Source organism: Anomaloglossus baeobatrachus, chromosome 4 (assembly GCF_048569485.1).
Source record: "Anomaloglossus baeobatrachus isolate aAnoBae1 chromosome 4, aAnoBae1.hap1, whole genome shotgun sequence".
NCBI lineage: Eukaryota > Metazoa > Chordata > Amphibia > Anura > Aromobatidae > Anomaloglossus > Anomaloglossus baeobatrachus.
The window spans coordinates 6,353,030-6,379,614 of NC_134356.1; positions in this window are offsets into that span (position 1 = coordinate 6,353,030).

Sequence of the window (26,585 nt, forward strand, 5' to 3'; positions counted from 1 at the left end):
GCCCAGGTTATACCGGCTGTACATATATAATTATATACAGGAGATGCCCAGGTTATACCGGCTGTACATGTATAATTATATACAGGAGATGCCCAGGTTATACCGGCTGTACATATATAATTATATACAGGAGATGCTCGGGTTATACCGGCTGTACATATATAATTATATACAGGAGATGCCCAGGTTATACCGGCTGTACATATATAATTATATACAGGAGATGCCCAGGTTATACCGGCTGTACATATATAATTATATACAGGAGATGCCCGGGTTATACCGGCTGTACATATATAATTATATACAGGAGATGCCCAGGTTATACCGGCTGTACATATATAATTATATACAGGAGATGCCCAGGTTATACCGGCTGTACATATATAATTATTTACAGGAGATGCCCAGGTTATACCGGCTGTACATATATAATTATATACAGGAGATGCCCGGGTTATACCGGCTGTACATATATAATTATATACAGGAGATGCCCAGGTTATACCGGCTGTACATATATAATTATATACAGGAGATGTCCAGGTTATACCGGCTGTACATATATAATTATATACAGGAGATGCCCAGGTTATACCGGCTGTACATATATAATTATATACAGGAGATGCCAGGTTATACCGGCTGTACATATATAATTATATACAGGAGATGCCCAGGTTATACCAGCTGTACATATATAATTATATACAGGAGATGCCCGGGTTATACCAGCTGTACATATATAATTATATACAGGAGATGTCCAGGTTATACCGGCTGTACATATATAATTATATACAGGAGATGCCCAGGTTATACCGGCTGTACATATATAATTATATACAGGAGATGCCCAGGTTATACCAGCTGTACATATATAATTATATACAGGAGACACCCAGGTTATACCAGCTGTACATATATAATTATATACAGGAGATGCCCAGGTTATACCGGCCGTACATATATAATTATATACAGGAGATGCCAGGTTATACCGGCTGTACATATATAATTATATACAGGAGATGCCCAGGTTATACCGGCTATACATATATAATTATATACAGGAGATACCCAGGTTATACCAGCTGTACATATATAATTATATACAGGAGATGCCCAGGTTATACCAGCTGTACATATATAATTATATACAGGAGATGCCCAGGTTATACCGGCTGTACATATATAATTATATACAGGAGATGCCCAGGTTATACCGGCTATACATATATAATTATATACAGGAGATACCCAGGTTATACCAGCTGTACATATATAATTATATACAGGAGATGCCCAGGTTATACCGGCTGTACATATATAATTATATACAGGAGATGCCCAGGTTATACCGGCTGTACATATATAATTATATACAGGAGATGCCAGGTTATACCGGCTGTACATATATAATTATATACAGGAGATGCCCAGGTTATACCGGCTGTACATATATAATTATATACAGGAGATGCCAGGTTATACCGGCTGTACATATATAATTATATACAGGAGATGCCCAGGTTATACCGGCTGTACATATATAATTATATACAGGAGATGCCCGGGTTATACCGGCTGTACATATATAATTATATACAGGAGATGCCCGGGTTATACCGGCTGTACATATATAATTATATACAGGAGATGCCCAGGTTATACCGGCTATACATATATAATTATATACAGGAGATACCCAGGTTATACCAGCTGTACATATATAATTATATACAGGAGATGCCCAGGTTATACCGGCTGTACATATATAATTATATACAGGAGATGCCCAGGTTATACCAGCTGTACATATATAATTATATACAGGAGATGCCAGGTTATACCGGCTGTACATATATAATTATATACAGGAGATGCCCAGGTTATACCGGCTATACATATATAATTATATACAGGAGATACCCAGGTTATACCAGCTGTACATATATAATTATATACAGGAGATGCCCAGGTTATACCGGCTGTACATATATAATTATATACAGGAGATGCCCAGGTTATACCGGCTATACATATATAATTATATACAGGAGATACCCAGGTTATACCAGCTGTACATATATAATTATATACAGGAGATGCCCAGGTTATACCGGCTGTACATATATAATTATATACAGGAGATGCCCAGGTTATACCGGCTGTACATATATAATTATATACAGGAGATGCCAGGTTATACCGGCTGTACATATATAATTATATACAGGAGATGCCCAGGTTATACCGGCTGTACATATATAATTATATACAGGAGATGCCAGGTTATACCGGCTGTACATATATAATTATATACAGGAGATGCCCAGGTTATACCAGCTGTACATATATAATTATATACAGGAGATGCCCGGGTTATACCAGCTGTACATATATAATTATATACAGGAGATGTCCAGGTTATACCGGCTGTACATATATAATTATATACAGGAGATGTCCAGGTTATACCGGCTGTACATATATAATTATATACAGGAGATGCCCAGGTTATACCGGCTGTACATATATAATTATATACAGGAGATGTCCAGGTTATACCGGCTGTACATATATAATTATATACAGGAGATGCCCAGGTTATACCGGCTGTACATATATAATTATATACAGGAGATGCCCAGGTTATACCGGCTGTACATATATAATTATATACAGGAGATGTCCAGGTTATACCGGCTGTACATATATAATTATATACAGGAGATGTCCAGGTTATACCGGCCGTACATATATAATTATATACAGGAGATGTCCGGGTTATACCAGCTGTACATATATAATTATATACAGGAGATGCCCAGGTTATACCGGCTGTACATATATAATTATATACAGGAGATGTCCAGGTTATACCGGCTGTACATATATAATTATATACAGGAGATGTCCGGGTTATACCAGCTGTACATATATAATTATATACAGGAGATGCCCAGGTTATACCGGCTGTACATATATAATTATGTACAGGAGATGTCCGGGTTATACCAGCTGTACATATATAATTATATACAGGAGATGTCCAGGTTATACCGGCTGTACATATATAATTATATACAGGAGATGTCCAGGTTATACCGGCTGTACATATATAATTATATACAGGAGATGCCCAGGTTATACCGGCTGTACATATATAATTATATACAGGAGATGCCCAGGTTATACCGGCTGTACATATATAATTATATACAGGAGATGTCCAGGTTATACCGGCTGTACATATATAATTATATACAGGAGATGTCCAGGTTATACCGGCTGTACATATATAATTATATACAGGAGATGCCCAGGTTATACCGGCTGTACATATATAATTATATACAGGAGATGTCCAGGTTATACCGGCTGTACATATATAATTATATACAGGAGATGTCCAGGTTATACCGGCTGTACATATATAATTATATACAGGAGATGTCCAGGTTATACCGGCTGTACATATATAATTATATACAGGAGATGCCCAGGTTATACCGGCTGTACATATATAATTATATACAGGAGATGTCCAGGTTATACCGGCTGTACATATATAATTATATACAGGAGATGCCCAGGTTATACCGGCTGTACATATATAATTATATACAGGAGATGCCCAGGTTATACCAGCTGTACATATATAATTATATACAGGAGATGTCCAGGTTATACCGGCTGTACATATATAATTATATACAGGAGATGCCCAGGTTATACCAGCTGTACATATATAATTATATACAGGAGATGTCCAGGTTATACCGGCTGTACATATATAATTATATACAGGAGATGTCCAGGTTATACCGGCTGTACATATATAATTATATACAGGAGATGCCCAGGTTATACCGGCTGTACATATATAATTATATACAGGAGATGCCCAGGTTATACCGGCTGTACATATATAATTATATACAGGAGATGTCCAGGTTATACCGGCTGTACATATATAATTATATACAGGAGATGCCCAGGTTATACCGGCTGTACATATATAATTATATACAGGAGATGCCCAGGTTATACCGGCTGTACATATATAATTATATACAGGAGATGTCCAGGTTATACCGGCTGTACATATATAATTATATACAGGAGATGCCTGGGTTATACCAGCTGTACATATATAATTATATACAGGAGATGTCCAGGTTATACCGGCTGTACATATATAATTATATACAGGAGATGCCCAGGTTATACCGGCTGTACATATATAATTATATACAGGAGATGTCCAGGTTATACCGGCTGTACATATATAATTATATACAGGAGATGCCCAGGTTATACCGGCTGTACATATATAATTATATACAGGAGATGCCCAGGTTATACCGGCTGTACATATATAATTATATACAGGAGATGTCCAGGTTATACCGGCTGTACATATATAATTATATACAGGAGATGCCCGGGTTATACCGGCTGTACATATATAATTATATACAGGAGATGCCCAGGTTATACCGGCTGTACATATATAATTATATACAGGAGATGCCCGGGTTATACCGGCTGTACATATATAATTATATACAGGAGATGTCCAGGTTATACCGGCTGTACATATATAATTATATACAGGAGATGCCCAGGTTATACCGGCTGTACATATATAATTATATACAGGAGATGCCCAGGTTATACCGGCTGTACATATATAATTATATACAGGAGATGCCCAGGTTATACCGGCTGTACATATATAATTATATACAGGAGATACCCAGGTTATACCAGCTGTACATATATAATTATGTTTGGGGGCGTCTCCCACGCTGAATCCTGTCCTCCGTGCCTCCTGTACGGACCTGTTTTGGGGTGCGGCTCCCACGCTGACTCCTGTACGGTCCTGTTTTGGGGGCGGCTCCCACGCTGACTCCTGTACGGACCTGTTTTGGGGTGCGGCTCCCACGCTGACCCCTGTACGGACCTGTTTTGGGGTGCGGCTCCCACGCTGACCCCTGTACGGACCTGTTTTGGGGTGCGGCTCCCACGCTGACTCCTGTACGGACCTGTTTTGGGGTGCGGCTCCCACGCTGACTCCTGTACGGACCTGTTTTGGGGTGCGGCTCCCACGCTGACTCCTGTACGGACCTGTTTTGGGGTGCGGCTCCCACGCTGACTCCTGTACGGACCTGTTTTGGGGTGCGGCTCCCACGCTGACTCCTGTACGGACCTGTTTTGGGGGCGGCTCCCACGCTGACTCCTGTACGGACCTGTTTTGGGGTGCGGCTCCCATGCTGACTCCTGTACGGACCTGTTTTGGGGTGCGGCTCCCATGCTGACTCCTGTACGGACCTGTTTTGGGGTGCGGCTCCCACGCTGACTCCTGTACGGACCTGTTTTGGGGGCGGCTCCCACGCTGACTCCTGTACGGACCTGTTTTGGGGTGCGGCTCCCATGCTGACTCCTGTACGGACCTGTTTTGGGGTGCGGCTCCCACGCTGACTCCTGTACGGACCTGTTTTGGTGTGCGACTCCCACGCTGACTCCTGTACGGACCGGTTTTTGGGTGCGGCCCCTCGTTCGGCCCGTCTGTCGCGGTGCGGAGCTCATTACCGTCGGTTAATTAGCGGCAGGCCTGATGCTACATTGTATAATGAGAGCCTCGCGCTCTTCTCCATCCACAATGAGACATGTTTGCAATGTTGTAGCATCTTTCCGCGACGCCTTCTTTCTAGGGCAACGCTTTTGGCAGGAGCTTCCATTACCAATTATTCTCGAAACCACCTCGCACTAACTGAGCACCCCAAACATATTCTTGGGTTTCTGTGCCAAGCGGCAGCGTGTAAACAAGGTGGCAGATGGCGCGTGCATGTTGGGATATTTTTATCCGCCTGTGCGTTCGCAGCGCTGACCCCCGAACACGCGGGTTTGCTGTCTCCTCTCTTGTGTTGGGAAACAGATGACTGTGAATCCGGGGATTTGGGAAGGGAGCGGAGATGCCATCTCCAGAGAACCGGCTGATAATTGTTATTTCGGGGCCCCGCACCCTTCGAGACCATGAACAGTTATTATAAGGATAATGGGGGGTCAGTATCCAATCTGATCAAAGGAGGGGAACAGGCGCAGAACAAGGGTGTGTCCATGTATCTCTCCAATGTCATATCCCCCCCACCCCAACCCAAAGCTTTAGAGTTCGGAGCTTGTCGTCTGTTTGTCAAGAATTGTCTTCATCTCTTGTTGTCAATGATGGCTAAATCTGACAACCAAGGGCCTGACCCCCTAACTGTGGAAACAGTGCCGCAACGTGAAGATAGCGAGGCCTGACCCCGAACAGTGGAAATAGTGCCGCAACGTGAAGACAGCAAGGCTTGACCCCGAACTGTGGAAACAGTGCCACAACGTGAAGATAGCGAGGCCTGACCCCGAACAGTGGAAATAGTGCCGCAACATGAAGACAGCGAGGCCTGACCCCGAACTGTGGAAACAGTGCAGCAACGTGAAGACAGCGAGGCCTGACCCCTGAACAGTGGAAATAGTGCCGCAACGTGAAGATAGCGAGGCCTGACCCCGAACAGTGGAAATAGTGCCGCAACATGAAGACAGCGAGGCCTGACCCCGAACTGTGGAAACAGTGCAGCAACGTGAAGACAGCGAGGCCTGACCCCGAACTGTTGAAACAGTGCAGCAACATGAAGATAGTAGGGCCTGACCCCGAACTGTGGAAACAGTGCCACAACGTGAAGATAGCAAGGCCTGACCCCGAACTGTGGAAACAGTGCCGCTACGTGAAGATAGCAAGGCCTGACCCCGAACTGTGGAAACAGTGCCGCAACGTGAAGACAGCGAGGCCTGACCCCGAACAGTGGAAATAGTGCCGCAACGTGAAGAGAGCGGGGCCTGACCCCGAACTGTAGAAACAGTGCAGCAACGTGAAGACAGCGAGGCCTGACCCTAAACTGTGGAAACAGTGCCGCAACGTGAAGACAGCGAGGCCTGACCCCGAACAGTGGAAATAGTGCCGCAACGTGAAGACAGCGAGGCCTGACCCCGAACTGTGGAAACAGTGCAGCAACATGAAGATAGTGGGGCCTGACCCCGAACTGTGGAAACAGTGCAGCAACGTGAAGACAGCGAGGACTGACTCCGAACAGTGGAAACAGTACAGCAACATGAAGATAGTGGGGCCTGACCCCGAACTGTGGAAACAGTGCCGCAACGTGAAGATAGCGGGGCCTGCCCCCGAACAGTGGAAATAGTGCCGCAACGTGAAGACAGCGAGGCCTGACCCTGAACTGTTGAAACAGTGCCGCAACGTGAATACAGCGGGGCCTGACCCTGAACTGTGGAAACAGGGCAGCAATGTGAAGACACCGGGGCCTGACCCCGAACTGTGGAAACAGTGCAGCAACGTGAATACAGCGGGGCCTGACCCTGAACTGTGGAAACAGTGCCGCAACGTGAAGAGAGCGGGGCCTGACCCCGAATTGTGGAATCAGTGCCGCAACGTGAAGACACTGGGGCTTGGAAATTGTCCGGTGCTGGCGGTGGTTGGGAGCTTCCAGTCTCGCTCCTGTATCTCCTGCTCAGAGTCTGCCGCGGATTCATAGGGTTCATGTGATAATAACTGGCGCTATGTAGAGCAGCGATGATACACCCATCACCACATTGTTTCAGTCATGGCGGTGCCCCGGGCGGTGTGCGGTGCACTCAGCGTCAGCGTTGATGTGGCTCCTCTGACCTTAATGATAGTTTTGCTGCTCGTCTAATGTACAACAATGGGACATAAGGTCGGTGAGCGGCGGAGATGGACGTGCGAGGCCGGGGTGGGGGAGGGGAGATTCGTGGCCATTTCAAGATCATTGACGTTGCCTCAGATTGCATCAGCGGGGGAACAATGCGCTTTCTTTTCTGTTACGCCGCACAATAGCCAAGAATAGAAGTAATCTTCCTCGCCACGCTGACAATGGCCTCTCAAGTCCCAACCACCTCCGAGATTAGTGATTCCTTTTAATGCTCTTCTGTCTCTGCTGAACTTGTGGGAAAAGATGTAAGAAAAAAAAAAAAAAAGACAAAACCGACTCCGTATCACCGCAATTATCACCTCGCCGCGGAGACGCCATTATTACTCCCAAACAATGTACTGCAACAACGAGCGTCTGTGCCGCGGTCTGTGCGGTCTACCCTTAATTGGTTAAGAAGGTTCAATACCGCTAAAAGCGCCTCATTACACCGCCACGAGACGCGGCGTATGCATGGCGAGAAATATAGGGCGCAGAAACTTAAAGGGATCGTCTAATGATACACCTCCACTTTCCAAAAAACAGAATAGTTCACATTCAGGGTCAATAAACAATCTCGATCTGCCCCCGGATTATACTGAGTGCTACAATGTATCAGCTGTGAGATAAGCTGCCGCCACATGGCTACATTTTACTTATCTTCCTCGCTTATAGGGTGCCATTCATTTCCAGCCTTCATCGCTGTCCCCATTGGGGCTCACAGTCTATACTCCCTATCATTGTACATCAGGGGAGAGGAGCGCTTTGTGCTCCCAGGGGGTGGATCACAAGATTATTTTTCCATCTGTTATGAATGATATTCACGTTCTAAAGGTTTTCAGCCTCTAAAATATTGAAATATCGGAAATCATGAGAAATTGAAACACAGATTGTGTTGGAGAATTATCAGAATCCAATCGTTACTAACAGCTGTAACATTAGAGAGCCACCGAGCAAATTCAGCCCTCGGTCTAATTGTCCTGATCACCCCGGCCCATTACCTAAGCCTCTTACTCCCCCACCCCGGCCCATAATCCTCCCGCCTCCAAACCCAACCCTGCTCAGTGCCATAGCATGGAGCCCAGAGGGGTGGATGATCAGGGCACAAAACGTTCCCTCAAAACTGTCAAAGTGATCAAAGGTCCAGTTTAGGATTCGGATTATGTCTTGGACTTTAGTTAGGGCTATGGCGACAACCAGGGCCAATTGTAGCTTTTCTACTGTTTCTGGCAAAAACCGAAATGGCACAACTCCCCACCATGCAATTTAAAGCGGCAGTGAACAAATGCTATTCTGTCATTGTTTTTCGGGCTTTGATTTTATTGTACTCATTATTATTTAGTCTTCTTAGGGAACTTGAATCGGCGATTAGCTGATTGCTTATACTATATACTGCAATATCTCAGTTTTCCAGTATATAGAACAAATATCTGTATCCCACTGTACAAAAAACATCATCAGTCCAGCACTATATTACCAGAACCACCATTACTACCTGAATAAAGCACCAGAATGAATATCAGTACAGGAATACATCAAGAGAACCACTATCAGTACATTAATCTATCACCAGAACCAACAAAAATACAAGAATAAATGATAAGATCCACCATGAGTACAAAATTAGATCACCAAAACCACCATCAGTACATGAATACAGCCCCAGAATCACCATCAGTACATAATTCTGGACCAGAACTACCATCAGTACATGAATACAGCCCCAGAATCACCATCAGTACATAATTCTGGACCAGAACCACCATCAGTACATGAATACAGCACCAGAACTATTGTTAGTACCAGAATGCAGCACCAGAACCACCATCAGTACAGGAATACTGAACCAGACATATTGTTAGTACAAGAATGCAGCACTAGAACCACCGTAAGTGCATTAATACAGCACCAGAACTACAATCAGTACATTAAAACATCACAAAACAACAAACGGTATGGAAGTGCAGCACCAGATCTATTATTAATACATGAATGCTGTACCACAACTATTATCAATAAATTAATACAGCACCAGAACCACCATCAATACATGAAAACGGCACTAAAATCACCAGTATATAAATACAGAATCAGAACTATTAGCATATGAATACAGCACCAGAATTATCATCAGTACAGGAATACATCACCAGAACTATAATTAGTACATGAATACCGCACCAGCATTATAGTCATAACTTGAATACAACACCAGAAGCATGATCAGTACTTTAATACAGCACCAAAACCATCAATACATAAATGCAGAACCATCATCAGCACATGAATACAGCACCAGATCTATCATCAGCACAGGAATACATCACCAGAACTATAATCAGCACATGAAAATATCAGAAGAACCCACCATTAGTAAGTACATAAATACAGCACCAGACATACAATGATAAGTATTTGAATATATCACCAAGCTTAGTAAACAAACATTCAGTGACGTTGGAGGGTCCAGGCCATAAACATTCAGTGACGTTGGAGGACCCAGGCCATAAACATTCAGTGACGTTGTCCTCTTTCCCAGTGGAGACCTCATGAGCAGCTTTCGGAGCGATCGTTCGGCCGGCCGCCGTCTTATGTGGGATCCGCAGTGTATTTCTTCACGTGTTCTGAATATTTAGCATTTTTTCCACCACATTCTCTGTAATAACATAATGAACCCGACTGTGCAAAACGTCGTCATCCGTGTGCAAACTGCGTGGCGTGAATTTCGGCCTGGATACATGGTGGAGATACAGGACACTTTGTATCCAATGCACCCGGCTCCTGGAGACGTCGGGGAGGACGCAGTCTGCAGAAATTCTAAAAACCACGACCCGCTCCTCACAGATGTCGGACTTGGACGCGTGCCACTGAGAATTTGGATTGCGTCTCACTTTACCCGGATGATTCCAGTGTCTCGTGAAGAGCAGATTTGGCAAAAGCTGCAACAGGAAAATAGGAAATGAGTCTGAAAACATGAATAATGTGTGAACACCGCTCCTTGAGCTGATTGTTGTGGAGATGAGCTGCGCCTCCACCAGGGTCTCACAGCAGGGGACGGGGGGCGCCGGAGAGACACTTGTCACACAGACAGCGCGAAACGCGTCTCCACTGATTTGTAACTTCACAGTGTAGATCCACAGCCTCTGTGACATCAGCGGTGTGATGACATCATCAGGTCTGCAAATTGCCCAAAGTAGAGCTGGGAGGGTGAAGAGGCCCCTGGCACAATATGGCGCTCTTCATCATGACAAGGGGAGGACATGCTAATGGTGCAGCCGCACAGGGGCCCAGATAGATGTGTAATTGCAAGAATTATCAGGGGAAATACTTCATTTTCTGGGACAATTTCAAGGGCGCCAACACTTTCGACCATGACTGTACTATTCTAACATAGTGGTCCCTTCCGGTCTGTGTCTGCCACTGATCTACAAGACAAAACAATCACTGATCTCGGGGAGACCAGCCAGAGAAAACACTGCCGGCAGCCAGCGAGGGCGCTCAACACAGTGAAATCCTAGGTGCATTGCCCCCTGGAAAGTATGCAAATCAAAAAAGTCAGTGGAGCCTCTGTTAGGAGTCTCGACACAGAAACTGGCCAGATAGCCCTCCGGGAAGGACCTAGCCAAGGTGTGGCTCTTTTTTAGGAGACCACCATATTAAGTGGCCCTTTCAATCAACATCCACCTTTTTGACAAGTTTAAAGATCCTTTATCTGGGCACTCTGTGGCATACTTTATCTGGGCACTCTGTGGCATCTTTTATCTGGGCACTCCAAAGCACTTGCCATCAGAATACTGTAATATATTGCATATATTGCTATATCTGGGCAATCCGTGGCATCCTTTATCTGGGCACTCTGTGGCATGCTATATCTGGGCACTCTGTGGCTTGCTATATCTGGGCACTCTGTGGCTTGCTATATCTGGGCACTCTGTGGCATACTATATCTGGGCACTCTGTGGCTTGCTATATCTGGGCACTCTGTGGCCTGTTTTATCTGGGCACTCTGTGGCCTGCTTTATCTGGGCACTCTGTGGCATGCTTTATCTGGGCACTTTGTGGCATGCTTTATCTGGGCACTCTGGCATGTTTTATCTGGGCACTCTGTGGCATGTTTTATCTGGGCATTCTGTGGCATGCTTTATCTGGGCACTCTGTGGCATGCTTTATCTGGGCACTCTGTGGCATGCTATATCTGGGCACTCTGTGGCATGCTTTATCTGGGCACTCTGTGGCATGCTTTACCTCGGCACTCTGTGGCATGCTTTATCTGGGCACTCTGTGGCATGCTTTATCTGGGCACTCTGTGGCATGCTTTATCTGGGCACTCTGTGGCATGCTTTATCTGGGCACTCTGTGGCATGCTTTATCTGGGCACTCTGTGGCATGCTTTATCTGGGCACTCTGTGGCATGTTTTATCTATGCACTCGGTGGCATGTTTTATCTGGGCACTCTGTGGCATGCTATATCTGGGCACTCTGTGGCATGTTTTATCTATGCACTCGGTGGCATGCTTTATCTGGGCACTCTGTGGCATGCTATATCTGGGCACTCTGTGGCATGCTTTATCTGGGCACTCTGTGGCATGTTTTATCTGGGCACTCGGTGGCCTGCTTTATCTGGGCACTCTGTGGCATGTTTTATCTATGCACTCGGTGGCATGTTTTATCTGGGCACTCTGTGGCATGCTATATCTGGGCACTCTGTGGCATGCTTTATCTGGGCACTCTGTGGCATGTTTTATCTATGCACTCGGTGGCATGCTTTATCTGGGCACTCTGTGGCATGCTTTATCTGGGCACTCTGTGGCATGCTTTATCTGGGCACTCTGTGGCATGCTTTACCTTGGCACTCTGTGGCATGCTTTATCTGGACCCTCTGTGGCATGCTTTATCTGGGCACTCTGTGGCATGCTTTATCTGGGCACTCTGTGGCATGCTTTATCTGGGCACTCTGTGGCATGCTTTATCTGGGCACTCTGTGGCATGCTTTATCTGGGCACTCTGTGGCATGCTTTATCTGGGCACTCTGTGGCATGTTTTATCTGGGCACTCTGTGGCATGTTTTATCTGGGCACTCTGTGGCATGCTATATCTGGGCACTCTGTGGCATGCTTTATCTGGGCACTCTGTGGCATGTTTTATCTGGGCACTCGGTGGCCTGCTTTATCTGGGCACTCTGTGGCATGCTTTATCTGGGCACTCTGTGGCATGCTTTATCTGGGCACTCTGTGGCATGCTTTATCTGGGCACTCTGTGGCATGTTTTATCTGGGCACTCGGTGGCCTGCTTTATCTGGGCACTCTGTGGCATGCTTTATCTGGGCACTCTGTGGCATGCTTTATCTGGGCACTCTGGCATGCTTTATCTGGGCACTCTGTGGCATGCTTTATCTGGGCACTCTGTGGCATGCTTTATCTGGGCACTCTGTGGCATGTTTTATCTGGGCACTCTGTGGCATGTTTTATCTGGGCACTCTGTGGCATGTTTTATCTGGGCACTCTGTGGCATGCTATATCTGGGCACTCTGTGGCATGCTTTATCTGGGCACTCTGTGGCATGCTTTATCTGGGCACTCTGTGGCATGCTTTATCTGGGCACTCTGTGGCATGCTTTATCTGGGCACTCTGTGGCATGCTTTATCTGGGCACTCTGTGGCATGCTTTATCTGGGCACTCTGTGGCATGTTTTATCTGGGCACTCGGTGGCCTGCTTTACCTTGGCACTCAAGCACTTCTTATTTGATGAATGTAAAATACTGCTCATCTGGACAATATGTGGTAGAAATTGTATGGCTTGGTGTATATGAGTATTGTCCTGTTATTTATTTGACACTGTGAGATATGTATGAAATGCTTTATCTGCACATGCTGTAGCTTTCATTACCTGGGCACTGTATGGCTTTCTTTTTTCTGGGTACTCCATGGCATGCTTTATCTGATGCTTTATGGTATACTTTATCTTTCTTTATCTGGACACTCCATGCAATGCTTTAGTTGGGTATTTTATGTTATGCGTTATCTGGGTATGATATGCGTTATCTGGGTATGTTATACTTTATCTGGGTATGTTATGCTTTATCTGGGTATGTTATGCTTTATCTGGGTATGATATGCTTTATCTGGGTATGATATGCTTTATCTGGGTATGTTATGCTTTATCTGGGTATGTTATGCTTTATCTGGGTATGATATGCTTTATCTGGGTATGATATGCTTTATCTGGGTATGATATGCTTTATCTGGGTATGATATGCTTTATCTGGGTATGATATGCTTTATCTGGGTATGATATGCTTTATCTGGGTATGATATGCTTTATCTGGGTATGTTATGCTTTATCTGGGTATGATATGCTTTATCTGGGTATGTTATGCTTTATCTGGGTTTGATATGCTTTATCTGGGTATGATATGCTTTATCTGGGTATGATATGCTTTATCTGGGTATGATATGCTTTATCTGGGTATGATATGCTTTATCTGGGTATGTTATGCTTTATCTGGGTATGTTATGCTTTATCTGGGTATGTTATGCTTTATCTGGGTATGATATGCTTTATCTGGGTATGATATGCTTTATCTGGGTATGATATGCTTTATCTGGGGATGTTATGCTTTATCTGGGTATGATATGCTTTATCTGGGTATGATATGCTTTATCTGGGTATGTTATGCTTTATCTGGGTATGTTATGCTTTATCTGGGTTTGATATGCTTTATCTGGGTATGATATGCTTTATCTGGGTATGATATGCTTTATCTGGGTATGATATGCTTTATCTGGGTATGATATGCTTTATCTGGGTATGTTATGCTTTATCTGGGTATGTTATGCTTTATCTGGGTATGTTATGCTTTATCTGGGTATGATATGCTTTATCTGGGTATGATATGCTTTATCTGGGTATGATATGCTTTATCTGGGGATGTTATGCTTTATCTGGGTATGATATGCTTTATCTGGGTATGTTATGCTTTATCTGGGTTTGATATGCTTTATCTGGGTATGATATGCTTTATCTGGGTATGATATGCTTTATCTGGGTATGATATGCTTTATCTGGGTATGATATGCTTTATCTGGGTATGTTATGCTTTATCTGGGTATGTTATGCTTTATCTGGGTATGATATGCTTTATCTGGGTATGATATGCTTTATCTGGGGATGTTATGCTTTATCTGGGTATGATATGCTTTATCTGGGTATGATATGCTATATCTGGGTATGTTATGCTTTATCTGGGTATGATATGCTTTATCTGGGTATGATATGCTTTATCTGGGGATGTTATGCTTTATCTGGGTATGATATGCTTTATCTGGGTATGATATGCTATATCTGGGTATGTTATGCGTTATCTGGGTATGATATGCTTTATCTGGGTATGATATGCTTTATCTGGGTATGATATTCTTTATCTGGGGATGTTATGCTTTATCTGGGTATGATATGCTTTATCTGGGTATGATATGCTTTATCTGGGGATGTTGTGCTTTATCTGGGTAGGTTATGCTTTATCTGGGGATGTTATGCTTTATCTGGGTATGATATGCTTTATCTGGGTATGATATGCTTTATCTGGGGATGTTATGCTTTATCTGGGTATGATATGCTTTATCTGGGTATGTTATGCTTTATCTGGGTATGATATGCTTTATCTGGGTATGATATGCTTTATCTGGGTATGATATGCTTTATCTGGGTATGATATGCTTTATCTGGGTATGATATGCTTTATCTGGGTATGATATGCTTTATCTGGGGATGTTATGCTTTATCTGGGGATGTTATGCTTTATCTGGGGATGTTATGCTTTATCTGGGGATGTTATGCTTTATCTGGGTAGGTTATGCTTTATCTGGGTATGTTATGCTTTATCTGGGTATGTTATGCTTTATCTGGGGATGTTGTGCTTTATCTGGGGATGTTGTGCTTTATCTGGGGATGTTATGCTTTATCTGGGGATGTTATGCTTTATCTGGGTAGGTTATGCTTTATCTGGGGATGTTATGCTTTATCTGGGGATGTTATGCTTTATCTGGGTATGTTATGCTTTATCTGGGTATGATATGCTTTAACTGGGGATGTTATGCTTTATCTGGGTATGATATGCTTTATCTGGGTGTGATATGCTTTATCTGGGTATGTTGTGCTTTATCTGGGGATGTTATGCTTTATATGGGGATGTTATGCTTTATCTGGGGATGTTATGCTTTATCTGGGTATGATATGCTTTATCTGGGTATGTTATACTTTATCTGGGTATGATATGCTTTATCTGGGTATGTTATGCTTTATCTGGGTAGGTTATGCTTTATCTGGGTATGATATGCTTTATCTGGGTGTGATATGCTTTATCTGGGGATGTTATGCTTTATCTGGGTAGGTTATGCTTTATCTGGGGATGTTATGCTTTATCTGGGGATGTTATGCTTTATCTGGGGATGTTATGCTTTATCTGGGGATGTTATGCTTTATATGGGGATGTTATGCTTTATCTGGGTAGGTTATGCTTTATCTGGGTATGTTATGCTTTATCTGGGTATGTTATGCTTTATCTGGGTGTGATATGCTTTATCTGGGGATGTTATGCTTTATCTGGGTATGTTATGCTTTATCTGGGTATGATATGCTTTAACTGGGGATGTTATGCTTTATCTGGGTATGATATGCTTTATCTGGGTGTGATATGCTTTATCTGGGTATGTTGTGCTTTATCTGGGGATGTTATGCTTTATATGGGTATGATATGCTTTATCTGGGTAGGTTATGCTTTATCTGGGGATGTTATGCTTTATCTGGGTATGATATGCTTTATCTGGGTATGTTATGCTTTATCTGGGTATGATATGCTTTATCTGGGTATGTTATGCTTTATCTGGGGATGTTGTGCTTTATCTGGGTATGTTATGCTTTATCTGGGTGTGATATGCTTTATCTGGGTATGATATGCTTTATCTGGGTATGATATGCTTTATCTGGGTGTGATATGCTTTATCTGGGTATGTTATGCTTTATCTGGGTCTGATATGCTTTATCTGGGTATGATATGCTTTATCTGGGTATGATATGCTTTATCTGGGTATGTTATGCTTTATCTGGGTATGATATGCTTTATCTGGTGATGTTATGCTTTATCTGGGTATGTTATGCTTTATCTGGGGATGTTATGCTTTATCTGGGTATGTTATGCTTTATCTGGGGATGTCATGCTTTATCTGGGTATGATATGCTTTATCTGGGTGTGATATGCTTTATCTGGGCATGTTGTGCTTTATCTGGGGATGTTATGCTTTATATGGGGAATGGATGTTATGCTTTATCTGGGGATGTTATGCTTTATCTGGGTATGATATGCTTTATCTGGGTATGTTATGCTTTATCTGGGTATGATATGCTTTATCTGGGTATGTTATGCTTTATCTGGGGATGTTGTGCTTTATCTGGGTATGTTATGCTTTATCTGGGTGTGATATGCTTTATCTGGGTATGTTATGCTTTATCTGGGTATGATATGCTTTATCTGGGTATGTTATGCTTTATCTGGGTATGATATGCTTTATCTGGGTATGATATGCTTTATATGGGTATGTTATGCTTTATCTGGGTATGATATGCTTTATCTGGGTATGATATGCTTTATCTGGGGATGTTATGCTTTATCTGGGTATGTTATGCTTTATCTGGGTATGTTATGCTTTATCTGGGTATGTTATGCTTTATCTGGGTATGTTATGCTTTATCTGGGTATGATATGCTTTATCTGGGCATGTTATGCTTTATCTGGGTATGTTATGCTTTATCTGGGGATGTTATGCTTTATCTGGGGATGTTGTGCTTTATCTGGGTATGTTATGCTTTATCTGGGGATGTTGTGCTTTATCTGGGTATGATATGCTTTATCTGGGTATGTTACGCTTTATCTGGGTATGTTACGCTTTATCTGGGGATGTTGTGCATTATCTGGGTATGATATGCTTTATCTGGGGATGTTATGCTTTATCTGGGTGTGATATGCTTTATCTGGGGATGTTATGCTTTATCTGGGTAGGTTATGCTTTATCTGGCGATGTTATGCTTTATCTGGGGATGTTATGCTTTATCTGGGTAGGTTATGCTTTATCTGGGGATGTTATGCTTTATCTGGGTATGATATGCTTTATCTGGGTATGATATGCTTTATCTGGGGATGTTATGCTTTATCTGGGTATGTTATGCTTTATCTGGGGATGATATGCTTTATCTGGGTATGATATGCTTTATCTGGGGATGTTATGCTTTATCTGGGGATGTTATGCTTTATCTGGGGATGCTATGCTTTATCTGGGGATGTTGTGCTTTATCTGGGTATGATATGCTTTATCTGGGTATGATATGCTTTATCTGGGTATGTTGTGCTTTATCTGGGTATGATATGCTTTATCTGGGGATGCTATGCTTTATCTGGGGATGTTGTGCTTTATCTGGGTATGATATGCTTTATCTGGGTATGATATGCTTTATCTGGGTATGTTGTGCTTTATCTGGGTATGATATGCTTTATCTGGGTGTGATATGCTTTATCTGGGGATGTTATGCTTTATCTGGGTATGTTATGCTTTATCTGGGTATGTTGTGCTTTATCTGGGGATGTTATGCTTTATCTGGGGATGTTGTGCTTTATCTGGGTATGATATGCTTTATCTGGGGATGTTATGCTTTATCTGGGGATGTTATGCTTTATCTGGGGATGCTATGCTTTATCTGGGGATGTTGTGCTTTATCTGGGTATGATATGCTTTATCTGGGTATGATATGCTCTATCTGGGTATGTTGTGCTTTATCTGGGTATGATATGCTTTATCTGGGTATGTTATACTTTATCTAGGGATGTTATGCTTTATCTGGGTATGTTATGCTTTATCTGGGTATGATATGCTTTAACTGGGGATGTTATGCTTTATCTGGGTATGATATGCTTTATCTGGGTGTGATATGCTTTATCTGGGTATGTTGTGCTTTATCTGGGGATGTTATGCTTTATATGGGTATGATATGCTTTATCTGGGTAGGTTATGCTTTATCTGGGGATGTTATGCTTTATCTGGGTATGATATGCTTTATCTGGGTATGTTATACTTTATCTGGGGATGTTGTGCTTTATCTGGGTATGTTATGCTTTATCTGGGTATGTTATGCTTTATCTGGGTATGATATGCTTTATCTGGGTATGATATGCTTTATCTGGGTATGTTACGCTTTATCTGGGGATGTTATGCTTTATCTGGGTATGATATGCTTTATCTGGTGATGTTATGCTTTATCTGGGTATGATATGCTTTACCTGGGTATGATGTGCTTTATCTGGGTATGATATGCTTTATCTGGGTATGTTATGCTTTAGCTGGGGATGTTGTGCTTTATCTGGGTATGTTATGCTTTATCTGGGTGTGATATGCTTTATCTGGGTATGATATGCTTTATCTGGGTATGATATGCTTTATCTGGGTATGATATGCTTTATCTGGGTATGATATGCTTTATCTGGGTATGATGTGCTTTATCTGGGTATGTTATGCTTTATCTGGGTATGTTATGCTTTATCTGGGTATGTTATGCTTTATCTGGGTATGTTATGCTTTATCTGGGGATGTTATGCTTTATCTGGGTATGTTATGCTTTATCTGGGTATGATATGCTATATCTGGGTATGATATGCTTTATCTGGGTATGATATGCTTTATCTGGGTATGATATGCTTTATCTGGGTATGATATGCTTTATCTGGGTATGATGTGCTTTATCTGGGTATGTTATGCTTTATCTGGGTATGTTATGCTTTATCTGGGTATGTTATGCTTTATCTGGGTATGTTATGCTTTATCTGAGTATGTTATGCTTTATCTGGGGATGTTATGCTTTATCTGGGTATGATATGCTTTATCTGGGTATGATATGCTTTATCTGGGGATGTTATGCTTTTTCTGGGTATGATATGCTTTATCTGGGTATGTTATGCTTTATCTGGGTATGTTATGCTTTATCTGGGTATGTTATGCTTTATCTGGGGATGTTATGCTTTATCTGGGTATGATATGCTATATCTGGGTATGATATGCTATATCTGGGTATGTTATGCTTTATCTGGGTATGTTATGCTTTATCTGGGGATGTCATGCTTTATCTGGGTATGTTATGCTTTATCTGGGTATGTTATGCTTTATCTGGGGATGTTATGCTTTATCTAGGTATGTTATGCTTTACCTGGGGATGTTGTGCTTTATCTGGGTATGATATGCTTTATCTGGGGATGATATGCTTTATCTGGGGATGTTATGCTTTATCTAGGTATGTTATGCTTTACCTGGGGATGTTGTGCTTTATCTGGGTATGATATGCTTTATCTGGGGATGATATGCTTTATCTGGGGATGTTATGCTTTATCTGGGTATGATATGCTTTATCTGGGGATGTTATGCTTTATCTGAGCATGATATGCTTTATCTGGGTATGATATGCTTTATCTGGGGATGTTATGCTATATCTGGGTATGTTATGCTTTAGCTGGGGATGTTGTGCTTTATCTGGGGATGTTGTGCTTTATCTGGGGATGTTGTGCTTTATCTGGGGATGTTATGCTTTATCTGGGGATGTTATGCTTTATCTGGGTGTGATATGCTTTATCTGGGTATGATATGCTTTATCTGGGTATAATATGCTTTATCTGGGTATAATATGCTTTATCTGGGGATGTTATGCTTTATCTGGGGATTTTATGCTTTATCTGGGTATAATATGCTTTATCTGGGGATGTTATGCTTTATCTGGGTATGTTATGCTTTATCTGGGTGTGATATGCTTTATCTGGGGATGTTATGCTTTATCTGGGGATTTTATGCTTTATCTGGGGATGTTGTGCTTTATCTGGGTATGATATGCTTTATCTGGGGATGTTATGCTATATCTGGGTATGTTATGCTTTATCTGGGGATGTTGTGCTTTATCTGGGGATGTTGTGCTTTATCTGGGGATGTTGTGCTTTATCTGGGGATGTTATGCTTTATCTGGGGATGTTATGCTTTATCTGGGTGTGATATGCTTTATCTGGGTATGATATGCTTTATCTGGGTATAATATGCTTTATCTGGGGATGTTATGCTTTATCTGGGGATTTTATGCTTTATCTGGGTATAATATGCTTTATCTGGGGATGTTATGCTTTATCTGGGTATGTTATGCTTTATCTGGGTGTGATATGCTTTATCTGGGGATGTTATGCTTTATCTGGGGATTTTATGCTTTATCTGGGGATGTTATGCTTTATCTGGGTATGTTATGCTTTATCTGGGTGTGATATGCTTTATCTGGGTATGTTATGCTTTATCTGGGTATGTTATGCTTTATCTGGGTATAATATGCTTTATCTGGGGATGTTATGCTTTATCTGGGGATTTTATGCTTTATCTGGGTATGTTATGCTTTATCTGGGGATGTTGTGCTTTATCTGGGTATGTTATGCTTTATCTGGGGATGTTGTGCTTTATCTGGGGATGTTGTGCTTTATCTGGGGATGTTATGCTTTATCTGGGGATGTTGTGCTTTATCTGGGTATGATATGCTTTATCTGGGTATGTTATGCTTTATCTGGGGATGTTATGCTTTATCTGGGGATTTTATGCTTTATCTGGGTATAATATGCTTTATCTGGGGATGTTATGCTTTATCTGGGTATGATATGCTTTATCTGGGTGTGATATGCTTTATCTGGGGATGATATGCTTTATCTGGGTGTGATATGCTTTATCTGGGGATGTTGTGCTTTATCTGGGTGTGATATGCTTTATCTGGGGATGTTGTGCTTTATCTGGGTATGTTATGCTTTATCTGGGGATGTTGTGCTTTATCTGGGGATGTTGTGCTTTATCTGGGTATGTTGTGCTTTATCTGGGGATGTTGTGCTTTATCTGGGGATGTTGTGCTTTATCTGGGGATGTTATGCTTTATCTGGGGATGTTATGCTTTATCTGGGGATGTTATGCTTTATCTGGGGATGTTGTGCTTTATCTGGGTATGTTGTGCTTTATCTGGGGATGTTGTGCTTTATCTGGGGATGTTGTGCTTTATCTGGGTATGTTATGCTTTATCTGGGGATGTTGTGCTTTATCTGGGGATGTTATGCTTTATCTGGGGATGTTGTGCTTTATCTGGGGATGTTATGCTTTATCTGGGGATGTTGTGCTTTATCTGGGGATGTTATGCTTTATCTGGGGATGTTGTGCTTTATCTGGGGATGTTGTGCTTTATCTGGGGATGATATGCTTTATCTGGGGATGTTATGCTTTATCTGGGGATGATATGCTTTATCTGGGTATGTTGTGCTTTATCTGGGGATGTTGTGCTTTATCTGGGGATGTTGTGCTTTATCTGGGTATGTTGTGCTTTATCTGGGGATGTTGTGCTTTATCTGGGGATGTTATGCTTTATCTGGGGATGTTGTGCTTTATCTGGGGATGTTATGCTTTATCTGGGGATGTTGTGCTTTATCTGGGGATGTTGTGCTTTATCTGGGTATGTTGTGCTTTATCTGGGTATGTTGTGCTTTATCTGGGGATGTTATGCTTTATCTGGGGATGTTATGCTTTATCTGGGTATGATATGCTTTATCTGGGGATGTTATGCTTTATCTGGGTATGTTATGCTTTATCTGGGGATGTTGTGCTTTATCTGGGGTTGTTGTGCTTTATCTGGACTCTCCAATTATTGAAATGGAAGAACACAATGCCATATTGATCCAAATCTCTCCTCACCTGTAGGGGGCACTATCAAGAAAAAAAAATAAATCCCTGCACATATTTTGTAGGTATTTTTGTGTTTTGCAGATTGTCTGCTCTGGGGCTTGTGCGGTCTCGCTGTCGCTCGCGGTTTTCTCTGTGGGGGTCGCTGCGCTGACAGTTCTCTTACGTATTGTGCTAGATGTGAGTTCTTGCTGCTATTTGCTGGTGAAGAGTCTCCCTCTCCGCACAATGCGCCCCCTTCACTAACACAATTGGTTTGACCCCGCACGTCAGGACGGTGACGCTGCGGAGCCTCGGCTGTGCACCTGGAGAAGCTGCGGAGCCTGCGCTGTGCACCTGGAGACGCTGCGGAGCCTGCGCTGTGCACCTGGAGACGCTGCGGAGCCTGCGCTGTGCACCTGGAGACGCTGCGGAGCCTGCACCTGGAGACGCTGCGGAGCCTGCACTTGGAGACGCTGCGGAGCCTGCGCTGTGCACCTGGAGACGCTGCAGAGCCTGCGCTGTGCACCTGGAGACGCTGCAGAGCCTGCGCTGTGCACCTGGAGACGCTGCGGAGCCTGCGCTGTGCACCTGGAGACGCTGCAGAGCCTGCGCTGTGCACCTGGAGACGCTGCGGAGCCTGCGCTGTGCACCTGGAGATGCTGCGGAGCCTGCACCTGGAGACGCTGCGGAGCCTGCACCTGGAGACGCTGCGGAGCCTGCGCTGTGCACCTGGAGACGCTGCAGAGCCTGCGCTGTGCACCTGGAGACGCTGCAGAGCCTGCGCTGTGCACCTGGAGACGCTGCAGAGCCTGCGCTGTGCACCTGGAGACGCTGCGGAGCCTGCGCTGTGCACCTGGAGACGCTGCGGAGCCTGCGCTGTGCACCTGGACGAGGCTGCGGAGCCTGCGCTGTGCACCTGGAGACGCTGCAGAGCCTGCGCTGTGCACCTGGAGACGCTGCGGAGCCTGCGCTGTGCACCTGGAGAAGCTGCGCTGTGCACCTGGAGAATCACTCACAGGAAAGTGACACAAAGTATCAAAAGAATCCTGCTGCAGAAAATGTAACAAATGCTGCAACATTGTATCCACAGACCTCGTATATAGTGAGGACGCTCCGATCCCTCCTAAGACCCCTCACTACAGGCTGCGGACCCCCAGACACAGCAAACAGCGATGGGGCCAGAGACATTGTATCCACAGACCCCGTATATAGTGAGGGGTCCAATGCTGGCAGATTTTAAATGAAGCAATTATCATGCAGCTTTGGGTGTGAGTGGAGTGTAATGGGGGAACAGGGGCGGACATGTCAACCAGTGCAGCCACACAGGGGCCCAAAAAGTCAGGAACCCGGAAGGTCAGAAGCCCGGGAGCTCAAGGGGCCCGGGAGGTCAAGGGGCCCGGGAGGTCAGAAGCTCAGGGGCCCGGGAGGTCAGGGGACACGGGAGGTCAGAAGCCCGGGAGGTCAGAAGGTCAGGGGCCCGGAAGGTCAGGGGACCCGGGAGGTCAGAAGGTCAGGGGCCCGGGAGGTCATAAGCCCGGGAGGTCAGAAGGTCAGGGGCCCGGGAGGTCAGGGGACACGGGAGGTCAGAAGGTCAGGGGCCCGGGAGGTCAGGGGACCCGGGAGGTCAGAAGGTCAGGGGCCCGGGAGGTCAGGGGACCCGGGAGGTTAGAAGGTCAGGGGACCCAGGAGGTCAGAAGGTCAGAGGACCCAGGAGGTCAGAAGGTCAGGTGACCCGGGAGGTCAGAAGGTCAGGGGCCCGGGAGGTCAGGGGACCCGGGAGGTCAGAAGGTCAGGGGCCCGGGAGGTCAGGGGACCCGGGAGGTTAGAAGGTCAGGGGACCCAGGAGGTCAGAAGGTCAGAGGACCCAGGAGGTCAGAAGGTCAGGTGACCCGGGAGGTCAGAAGGTCAGGGGACCCGGGAGGTCAGAAGGTCAGGTGACCCGGGAGGTCAGAAGGTCAGGGGACCCGGGAGGTCAGAAGGTCAGGTGACCCGGGAGGTCAGAAGGTCAGGGGCCCGGGAGGTCAGGGGACCCGGGAGGTCAGAAGGTCAGGGGCCCGGGAGGTCAGGGGACCCGGGAGGTCAGAAGCCCCGGGAGGTCATAAGGTCAGGGGCCCGGGAGGTCAGGGGACACAGAAGGTCAGAAGCCCGGGAGGTCAGAAGCCCGGGAGGTCAGAAGGTCAGGGGCCCGGGAGGTCAGGGGACCCGGGAGGTTAGAAGCCCAGGAGGTCAGAAGCCCGGGAGGTCAGGGAGCCGGCAGCTTAGGTGAATTGTGCATTATGTTGAGTTATTTGACTACAGAGGACCCATATACTGTTCCTGCACAGGGGCCCATATACTGTTCTTGCACAGGGCCATATACTGTTCCTGCACAGGGGCCCATATACTGTTCCTGCACAGGGGCCCATATACTGTTCCTGCACAGGGGCCCATATACTGTTCCTGCACAGGGGCCCATATACTGTTCTTGCACAGGGGCCCATATACTGTTACTGCACAGGGCCCATATACTGTTCTTGCACAGGGCCCATATACTGTTACTGCACAGGGCCCATATACTGTTCTTGCACAGGGGCCCATATACTGTTCTTCCACAGGGGCCCATATACTGTTCTTGCACAGGGGCCCATATATTGCTCTTGCACAGGGGCCCATATACTGTTACTGCACAGGGCCCATATACTGTTCTTGCACAGGGGCCCATATACTGTTACTGCACAGGGCCCATATACTGTTCTTGCACAGGGGCCCATATACTGTTCTTGCACAGGGCCCATATACTGTTACTGCACAGGGCCCATATACTGTTCTTGCACAGGGGCCCATATACTGTTCTTCCACAGGGGCCCATATACTGTTCTTGCACAGGGGCCCATATATTGCTCTTGCACAGGGGCCCATATACTGTTCCTGCACAGGGGCCCATATACTGTTCTTGCACAGGGGCCCATATACTGTTACTGCACAGGGCCCATATACTGTTCTTGCACAGGGGCCCATATACTGTTCTTCCACAGGGGCCCATATACTGTTCTTGCACAGGGGCCCATATATTGCTCTTGCACAGGGGCCCATATACTGCTCTTGCACAGGGGCCCATATACTGTTCTTCCACAGGGGCCCATATACTGTTCTTCCACAGGGGCCCATATACTGTTCTTGCACAGGGGCCCATATACTGTTCTTGCACAGGGGCCCATATACTGCTCCTGCACAGGGGCCCATATACTGTTCCTGCACAGGGGCCCATATACTGTTCCTGCACAGGGGCCCATATACTGTTCCTGCACAGGGGCCCATATACTGTTCCTGCACAGGGGCCCATATACTGTTCCTGCACAGGGGCCCATATACTGTTCCTGCACAGGGGCCCATATACTGTTCCTGCACAGGGGCCCATATACTGTTCCTGCACAGGGGCCCATATACTGTTCCTGCACAGGGGCCCATGTACTATTCCTGCACAGGGGCCCATATATTGCTCTTGCACAGGGGCCCATATACTGTTCTTGCACAGGGGCCCATATACTGTTCTTGCACAGGGGCCCATATACTGTTCTTGCACAGGGGCCCATATACTGTTCTTGCACAGGGGCCCATATACTGTTCTTGCACAGGGGCCCATATATTGCTCTTGCACAGGGGCCCATATACTGTTCCTGCACAGGGGCCCATATACTGTTCCTGCACAGGGGCCCATATACTGTTCCTGCACAGGGGCCCATATACTGTTCCTGCACAGGGGCCCATATACTGTTCCTGCACAGGGGCCCATATACTGTTCCTGCACAGGGGCCCATATACTGTTCCTGCACAGGGGCCCATATACTGTTCTTGCACAGGGCCCATATATTGCTCTTGCACAGGGGCCCATATACTGTTCTTGCACAGGGGCCCATATACTGTTCCTGCACAGGGGCCCATATACTGTTTTTGCACAGGGGCCCATATATTGCTCTTGCACAGGGGCCCATATATTGCTCTTGCACAGGGGCCCATATATTGCTCTTGCACAGGGGCCAATATACTGTTCTTGCACAGGGGCCCATATACTGTTCTTGCA